Raw genomic sequence first — 9,085 nt, 5'->3', positions numbered from 1 at the left:
GGCGTATTAAATGCCGTTTTCCATTCATCTCCCTGCCTGATTCTCACCAGATTATACGCACCACGAAGATCAATCTTAGTAAACCAACTAGCCCCCTTAATCCGAGCAAACAAGTCAGAAATCAATGGCAAGGGATACTGAAACTTAACAGTGATCTTATTAAGAAGGCGGTAATCAATACACGGTCTTAGCGAACCATCCTTCTTGGCTACAAAAAAGAACCCTGCTCCCAATGGTGACGACGATGGGCGAATATGTCCCTTCTCCAGGGACTCCTTCACATAGCTGCGCATAGCGGTGTGTTCAGGTACGGACAAATTAAATAAACGACCCTTAGGGAATTTACTACCAGGAATCAAATCGATAGCACAATCACAATTCCTATGCGGAGGTAGGGCATCAGACTTGGACTCTTCAAATACATCCTGAAAGTCCGACAAGAACTCTGGGATGTCAGAAGGAATGGATGACGAAATAGACAAAAATGGAACATCACCATGTACTCCCTGACAACCCCAGCTGGTTACCGACATAGAGTTCCAATCCAATACTGGATTATGGGTTTGTAGCCATGGCAACCCCAACACGACCACATCATGCAAATTATGCAGTACCAGAAAGCGAATAACTTCCTGATGTGCAGGAGCCATGCACATGGTCAGCTGGGCCCAGTACTGAGGCTTATTCTTGGCCAAAGGTGTAGCATCAATTCCTCTCAACGGAATAGGACACCGCAAAGGCTCCAAGAAAAATCCACAACGTTTAGCATAATCCAAATCCATCAGATTCAGGGCAGTGCCTGAATCCACAAACGCCATGACAGAATACGATGACAAAGAGCACATTAAGGTAATGGACAAAAGGAATTTGGACTGTACAGTACCAATAACGGCAGAGCTATCGAACCGCCTAGTGCGTTTAGGACAATTAGAAATAGCATGAGTAGAATCACCACAATAGAAACACAGTCTGTTCAGACGTCTGTGTTCTTGCCGTTCTACTTTAGTCATAGTCCTGTCGCACTGCATAGGCTCAGGTTTACTCTCAGACAATACCGCCAGATGGTGCACAGATTTACGCTCGCGCAAGCGACGACCGATCTGAATGGCCAAGGACATAGACTCATTCAAACCAGCAGGCATAGGAAATCCCACCATTACATCCTTAAGAGCTTCAGAGAGACCCTTTCTGAACAAAGCCGCTAGTGCAGATTCATTCCACAGAGTGAGTACTGACCACTTCCTAAATTTCTGACAATATACTTCTACATCATCCTGACCCTGGCATAAAGCCAGCAGATTTTTCTCAGCCTGATCCACTGAATTAGGCTCATCGTAAAGCAATCCCAGCGCCTGGAAAAATGCATCAACATTACTCAATGCAGAATCTCCTGGTGCAAGAGAAAACGCCCAGTCCTGTGGGTCGCCGCGCAAAAAAGAAATAATAATCAAAACCTGTTGAATAGGATTACCAGAAGAATGAGGTTTCAAGGCCAAAAATAGCTTACAATTATTTCTGAAGCTCAGGAACTTAGTTCTGTCACCAAAAAACAAATCAGGAATCGGAATTCTTGGTTCTAGCATCGATTTCTGATCAATAGTATCTTGAATCTTTTGTACATTTACAACGAGATTATCCATTGAGGAGCACAGAGCCTGAATATCCATGTCCACAGCTGTGTCCTGAAGCACTCTAATGTCTAGGGGAAAAAAAAGACTGAAGACAGAGCTAAGAAAAAAAAATGATGTCAGGATTTCTTTTTTCCCTCTATTGGGAATCATTGGTGTGGCTCCTTGTACTGTTATGGCCGGCAATCAGGCAACACAGTGTGCAGTAATCAGCGCACATACAGAGATCTGGCAATCACCAAAAACAATAGGACGAGCTCTGAGACGTGGAATCTCTGTAGACTGCAGTACCTGATCTATCCTCACACAACTATAAGCAGCAGTGGATTGCGCCTATCACTACCTATGCAACTCGGCAGTGCCTGAGGAGCTGACTAGCCTGAAGATAGAAATACAAGCCTGACTTACCTCAGAGAAATACCCCAAAGGAATAGGCAGCCCCCCACATATAATGACTGTTAGCAAGATGAAAAGACAAACGTAGGAATGAAATAGATTCAGCAAAGTGAGGCCCGATATTCTAGACAGAGCGAGGATAGCAAAGAGAACTATGCAGTCCACAAAAAACCCTAAAACGAAAACCACGCAAAGGGGCAAAAAGACCCACCGTGCCGAACTAACAGCACGGCGGTGCACCCCTTTGCTTCTCAGAGCTTCCAGCAAAAGTTAATAGCAAGCTGGACAGAAAAAACAGAAAACAAACTAGAAGCACTTATCTAGCAGAGCAGCAGGCCCAAGGAAAGATGCAGTAGCTCAGATCCAACACTGGAACATAGACAAGGAGCAAGGAAGACAGACTCAGGTGGAGCTAAATAGCAAGGCAGCCAACGAGCTCACCAAAACACCTGAGGGAGGAAGCCCAGAGACTGCAATACCACTTGTGACCACAGAAGTGAACTCAGCCACAGAATTCACAACAGCCCTAACCCTAAATTTAGCCTCAACCCTAACCCTAAATTTAGCCCTAACCCTAACCCTAAATTTAGCCCCAACTCCTCCAGCTGACGGCTGGCAGATCATGGTTGGCGCACTGCGCATGCGCCCGCCATTTTCTTATTGGATGAAGGAGCCGGCGGGCAGGAGGGGACGCAGGAGGGCCAAGGGACACCGGTAAGTATAGCAGGGTCCCCGAATTCCCCTATTTCTCTGTCCTCTGATGTGCGATCACATCTGAGGACAGAGGATGACACATAACTTTTTTTTTTGCGGCCGCCAATAAACAGTTAATTACCGGCGATCGCAAAACAGGGGTTGGTAAAAACCGACCCCGATCATGTTCTTTGGGGTCTCGGCTACCGCTGGCAGCCGAGACTCCAAAGATTTTCTGGGTGCTAGCCGGCGGCCAGAACAAGATGGTGGCGCCCATCAGGAGCCACGAGGAGCTTCGGGGGAAACAGGTGAGTATCGGGGGGCTATCGGGGACCCCATTTCTTTGTTCTCTGATGTGCGATCACATCTGAGGACAGAGAAATTAAATGGGAAATCGCATTTTTTGGGGGGAGGGGGACCGCTGGTAAACGGTTAATTACCCAGGGGTCAGTAAAAAAACCCTGAATCATGTTCTCTGGGGTCTCGGCTACCCTCGGCAACTGAGACCCCAGAGAAAATCCGACTCTGGGGGGCGCTATTCACTTTTTCCACAGCGCCATTAATTAACGGCGCTGTGGTTTAAGTACCCTTAACTGCCGCCGTTAAAAGGCATATCGGCGGTCGTTAAGGGGTTAAGAGAGTTTATCATGAATTGGAACTTTTCTTAAAAGACACCTTGAGATAAGTACAGTCAGTGTTATATTACAGCTAGTGCAAACACATTTTCTAGATGTTGTAATTGCCTTAAGTATTATATTACCAATTTTATTATGTAATTAAAAAATGTCAATGAAAACTCACAATACATTTAGTGCGAGAGTCAGAGGTAATTTTAAAATAGTTGTTGTTTCTTTGCTTATGATGATATTCCCTTTATTGCACTGTGTTTAATTTCATACCTTATAAAACATGAAAAATTAGCATTCTACATCCTTCTCTTCCTGTGCTATGTTACCCATTCCTTTTGATTACAGTCACTTTTACTACTGATCTTTATGAATGCATAAGTTTTTTAACCCTGAATATCTAAACAATGAAGAAAAAAATAAAATGTGTTTTATTTAATAGATATTTAATAGAAAATGGTGAAAGTATTTAACAAGCATGTGGTCAAGAGCAATTAAATGAGATCAGTGTTATTTTTCAATATAAGCACATAAAAAACCAAGAACGCGTTGTAGTAAGAAATGACGCTTGGATGAGCTTGCTTGTGCTTTTTAATCAGTTTACCTTCCCGCATGTGCATTCAATTATGTATTTTTTTAATTAATTCCAAAAATATAATAAATTAATATTTTTATAGTAATTCACAACATAGTTGCTGTTTATTACTATACATCATAGTATGATTTTTTTTGGTGTATATATAATGTCTGTAATAGTTTTTAATCCATGATGCATTGATGTTATAATAGGAGATAGTGATTTCAATATTTGTCACACAGGAGCAGAAACTACAGCTGCACATTTTAGCAAAGGAAGACCACATTAAACAACTAAGTGAATGCAAAAAATGCATTGGGAATGTGACACAGCAATTTGGAATGATAAAAGAGGTGCATGAAAAGCTGGAGCAAACAGGTAAATCCTGTATAGTAAAACTGCATTGAATTGTATGAAGTCTATTCCTCATAGATTTTATTTAGCCTATTTAATGTCACAATTAATTCCATAATTGAATCTACAGACACTGTACTGCCAGCATTTTACTTTTCCTATTTTTTCTTCTGCTTATGGCCACACATTCCCTCTGTGTGCTTTTATTTTTTCACTTTCATTCATTTACAGGGGCAGGTTTGGTCCATAAATCATACTAGAGTAGGTTAGGTCTCCATTTGTTTTTTTATTTTTCCAAGCAATTGAAAAAACTGGGGTGTGAATAAGGCCTTTGGGTATGTGCACACGATAAGTTAACGCTGCGTGTTTGACGCTGTGTATTTGCGCAGCATCCAACCCGCAGTGCCCAGCTGTTACAGTATAGTGGATGGGATTTCAAGAAATCCCATGCCCTCTATGCGTGCCCAAACACCAGCGGAGACTGACATGCGGCACGCCTTTCCATACTGGAGCATGTCTATTTAGCTTGTGGAGACTCGAGCTTCTGCAAGATAAATTTCACCCATACAATGTATTGAACAAGGGGTTCAGTGATCACATGCAGATTTATCTGCGTTCAATAGTGGGCAGCACTTTGGATGCAGTGGATATGTACTGTGTCCAAAGCGCTGCCAATTACTGAACATGTGCACATACAGTCAGAGACACAAACTAAAATAGTCATTACTGTGATATCGTATACCAATAAATGAAATTCTGTGAAATACTAGGGATGAGCGAACATGCTTGGTTATACTCGGTGATCGCTCTAGTATCACAGTGCTCGGATGTGCTTGTTACTCGGCAAGTAATGGGCTCTGCTCTATGTAAAACTCAAATCCACACACCACATTTTTGGTGCCTGTTACACAGCCACTAAGCATGCTTGGATTGCCTGCGCGTCACTGTAATGCCGTAGCCATCTTGGTTGTGGCATTACTGTGATTGTAGATATAGCAATAATGGGATTTAAAACATAATTTTCAATAACCAATCTATTACGACAAAAGGTTAAAAATCAAGCCAGACACAATACATACCAACACCTAAGTGTCAAAAACAGGTATGTGATATGCAAATTACTTTACCACGAGTTGCTGTTGGTTCAGCCACTATAGTCTCACGAAGAGCAAGATAATTTATTTCAGTTCTTCAATGCAAAAAGTGAAACTCATAAATAGTCATTACAGAGTGATCGATTTCAAGTGTATATTTTTGTTGATGTTGATGATTATGGCTTACAGACAATGAAAACCCAAAAATCACCATTTTAGTAAATTAGAATAATTAACAAAAAAACCTGCAAAGGCTTCTTAAGCACTTAAAAAGGTCCCTCAGTCTGTTTTAGTGGGCTCCACAATCATGGGGAAGATTACTGACTTGACAGATGTCTAGAATGCAGTCACTGACACACTCCACAAGGAGGGTAAGCAACAAAAGGCCATTGCTAAAGAATGTGGCTGTTCACAGAGTGCTGTACCCAAATATATTAATGGAAAGTTGAGTGGCAAGAAAAATGGAGGTTGAAAAAGGTCCACAAGTAACCGGGATAACCACAGACTTGAAAGGATTGTTAAGAAAAGTTCAAGAGCCACCGCATACAGACATATCCAGGACATGGGCTACAAGTGTTGCATTCCTTGTGTCAGGCCACTCATGACCAATAGACAGTGCCTGAAGCGTCTTACCTGGGCCAAATGGAAAAAGAACTGGACTGTTGCTCAGAGGTAAAAGCCACAAAAAGAGGAAAAAATTCAAGAAAAAACAAAAACAGATAGAGATGCTTACCTGTCTAACTGTACCTTAATACAAATGCACTAACAGGGTGCAGTGGACAGCTGCAGGGGTCAGCACACCCGGAGTGCAATGGATGAGCCTCACCCTGGGAGAACCACCGTAGTCATCATGGTATCTCCCCTGCCAGGTAAGTAAAATGGCAACTGCACAATCGCATTCAAGATTTCTCTCGGGCATTACCTCTACTCTGGAACTGTCTACCACAACATATCAGACTTTCACCTACCATCGAAACCTTCAAAAAGAACCTGAAGACTTACCTCTTCCAGCAAGCCTACAACCTGCAGTAACCACCGATCGACCAAACCACTGCACGACCAGCTCTATTCTTACCTACAGTATCTTCACCCATCCCTTGTAGATTGTGAGCCCTCGCAGGCAGGGTCCTCTCTCCTCCTGTACCAGCTGTGACTTGTATTGTTCAAGATTATTGTACTTGTTTTTATCATGTATTCCCCTCCTCACATGTAAAGCACCATGGAATAAATGGCACTATAATAATAAATAATAGTAATAACTGCACAGGTACAATAATACCAAATGAGACAGCCAGCCTTCAATCAGGGATTGGCCGTGTGGCACATAGTACAAAAAGTGCTGTATCCAGATATATTAATGGAAAGTTGAGTGGCAGGAAAAAGTCAACTCTTCTCAATAGGCTCAACAATGATCATCTTAATATCCGCCTGACATGGAAATTTAGCAGGGACAAAGTGGACTTCTTAGATGCGAGTATGGAAAAAGATTCAAGGGGTTTTATTAAAACCAATATAATTCATAAACCCACCGCCACCAATACATTATTGCACGCCAAGTCGTCACACCACCCCCAAACCTTCAAGTCCGTACCGATCAGCCAGTTTTTACGCCTCAAAACGCATTTGTTCTGATGATTTGTTGTTTGAACAACAGGCCAGTATCCTAAAAGATCATCTTAACAGGAGAGGCTATAATCACAAAGTAATTAGAGCAGGATATAGAAGGGCCAAATTTACACCAAGAGCACAGCTGTTAATTCAGTCAAAACATAGAGTCCCTACAAATAAACAACCTGTGAGACTAATTACTAAGATTGGAGGGCAATCTTGGCTAGTCTTGGTAAACATTGGTCAGAGTTGCTGGCGGATGATGATTTAAAACAGATTATACCAGGTCATCCAGCAGTAACATGGAGAAGATCAAAGAATTTAAAAGTTCTAATCACACAGTCACTATGTGGCACCTCAAAAATCATTTTGTTCTGACAAGGCTGGCCCTAAATGGGGTTGTTCTCAATGTGAGGACTGTTCGGAGTGCGGGTTTGTAGAGAGAACTACTGAGTTTGTGAACAGCTGTGGCAATAGGACTTTTTCCATCACTCACAATATTAATTGTAAAACAGAAAATATTAGATACTATGCACACTGTCCCTGCAACCTCATTTATATCAGGATGACTACCCGCCAGATGCATACACGCATTCTTGAACATGTGCGTGACATCAGAAATGCGAAGTTGGAAAAGGATGTTGAGTCTAAAAACCATTCACAAACATTTTAGGATTTATCATAACAGTAACCCCAATTATTTCAAAGTGAGGGGTATAGACCAAGTACAACAGGGTACCAGGGGAGGTGACTATGAGAGAACTGTTGAAAAGAGAAACTAAGTGGATGGTGTTTCTGGATACTGTTGCCCCCAAAGGTCTAAATTAATTTTTGAGTTTCAAACCTATTCTTGAGTAGTGAGAATTTTATTAACCTTTGGAAATAGATGTTTTTAATCTTTTTTATTTACGTTGTTCGGTACTTACTTATCTGTCTGTCTTTTTATAGTAGTTAACTACAAGCTGAGGGTTCTGGTATGTGACGTACCGCTGGGACAACCTATCTGATTCTCTGAAGGGCATTGCTAAACATGGATCGAGTTTTCTGTCATGAGGACCTCCCCATTTATTGAATTACATGTCAAAAATTTGTATTTTTGGATTTAATGCACTTATTAGTTGTTATGTATATATATTCTTTGTATAGGTGTATTTATCACAATATTATTTAAATTATATGCACTATATATCACCTTTTAATGTATACACTTTAATATGGATATTTATTCATGGCTCTGAAGTATCAATTATGTCATAGTGTGTATATATTTATTTATTAATATTTTGTTAGGGTCTTTGTGACCTTTTAAACCCATAACTAAGCACCAAGCACTTTGCTTTGTGGATCATGTATAATGTGTTTTGCTATACTTGGTCCGTTAAGCTATGTATGTAGCCATCGGTATATTATAGTTACCATGATGGTATGTTGGTTACTGTTTGCAATGTTCATGGGTGGGCTTGCTACACTTACTTATATAGTGCAGGCACTCCATACAATGGCGGTGACCGTCTACATAGGAACTGAGACTGCTCTGTTTAGATAAAACTGATGGGTTTTGACCATCTTCACAGTCTCGGTGTGGAGGTGCTCACCTAGGGGATGCGTCACCTTGGCTACAGTTCCAGTCACATGACAGGATCATGTGACCGGGTGACACACTCCCTGAGCGCCGCCCCCTCCGTGATGCCGCAACATGGCGGCGATGCTTCAGAACACAAGCCTAGTTAATCGGGTCATCTACATACTACTATTTAAGCACACAGATGGTATGCTACTCCTCCTCCTGCCAAAACTGCAAGCGGTGATAAAACGCGCATCGAGGTACGGTTACAGCAGCCATCTACCCCTCTGCCATGGACACAGGTAATTAATGTGCAAGATATGGCTGTTGCAACATGAGAGCTTGCCCTTGAAATGATGTAAATGTTCTTTTTTATGGGTTATTTTTTGCAATGTGGTTATAGCTCAGTGCTGTTGTAGGACTAAGGCCAGGTTCACATTGCGTTAACAGCAGCCCATTCAACACATGCGTTAACGGGCTGCTGTTAATGCAAGTGCCGATTTGATATAGTGCTAGCGCAGATAGAGCTAGCAGATGCTCTATCT

The 9,085-nt window shown here is 41.7% G+C and overlaps 1 non-coding gene across 1 annotated transcript; it reads right to left on the bottom strand.

Moving 5' to 3' along the window:
- Positions 1-6,080: 6,080 nt before the first annotated feature.
- LOC138649876 (U1 spliceosomal RNA) lies at positions 6,081-6,245 on the bottom strand. The gene has a single exon (XR_011315384.1). It is a non-coding gene; the product is annotated as a U1 spliceosomal RNA (small nuclear RNA).
- Positions 6,246-9,085: the final 2,840 nt, after the last annotated feature.

The sequence above is a fragment of the Ranitomeya imitator genome, chromosome 9 (assembly GCF_032444005.1).
Source record: "Ranitomeya imitator isolate aRanImi1 chromosome 9, aRanImi1.pri, whole genome shotgun sequence".
NCBI classification, from domain to species: domain Eukaryota; kingdom Metazoa; phylum Chordata; class Amphibia; order Anura; family Dendrobatidae; genus Ranitomeya; species Ranitomeya imitator.
Note: the sequence above shows the minus strand (reverse complement) of the source record. Positions and strands in the feature narration are given on the sequence as shown.